The 429-nt window shown below is 40.3% G+C and overlaps 1 protein-coding gene across 1 annotated transcript in view; it reads right to left on the reverse strand.

The window, feature by feature from the left end:
* The window catches only part of LOC119584971 (microtubule-associated protein futsch-like), a gene marked incomplete at its 5' end in the record, with an annotated part of 346,977 nt that overhangs the window by 180,332 nt on the left and 166,216 nt on the right, over nt 1–429 (reverse strand).

Below are 429 nucleotides of genomic sequence, written 5' to 3' on the forward strand. Positions count from 1 at the left end.
CAACGGCCAGTCACAGTCTCACTCACGCTGCGGGGAAGGTATGAGGCGTCGCATTAACAACATTCCTCACGCTGTCACTATTTTTTCCTCTCCTTCCTCTTTGGTTTCAGCATTCGAGGGGGAATCTCGACGTCTTGGCTGTGGGTCTCCTGTGCATTATATGCTACGTGTGTGACCTTGTGCCCTTGACTGCTATTATTACGCGCAAGTACCATTCACGTCTCTTTCGGCGAACAAAAATTTATTAATTTCCGATGTGTTTCTCGTTGCGTAAAATACTTTTCGAGCATTTATTATTACTCTAAGTTGATTTAGCACGGAAGGAAATTTTGAATCAGAATTTTATAATAATGGCATAAAGATATGTTACATAACAAACTGCTTTATCTAGATCTCAAGAAAAGAAAAAAAAAACGCGATCCATTACAT

Source organism: Penaeus monodon, chromosome 19 (genome assembly GCF_015228065.2).
Source record: "Penaeus monodon isolate SGIC_2016 chromosome 19, NSTDA_Pmon_1, whole genome shotgun sequence".
Classification (NCBI taxonomy): Eukaryota; Metazoa; Arthropoda; class Malacostraca; order Decapoda; family Penaeidae; genus Penaeus; species Penaeus monodon.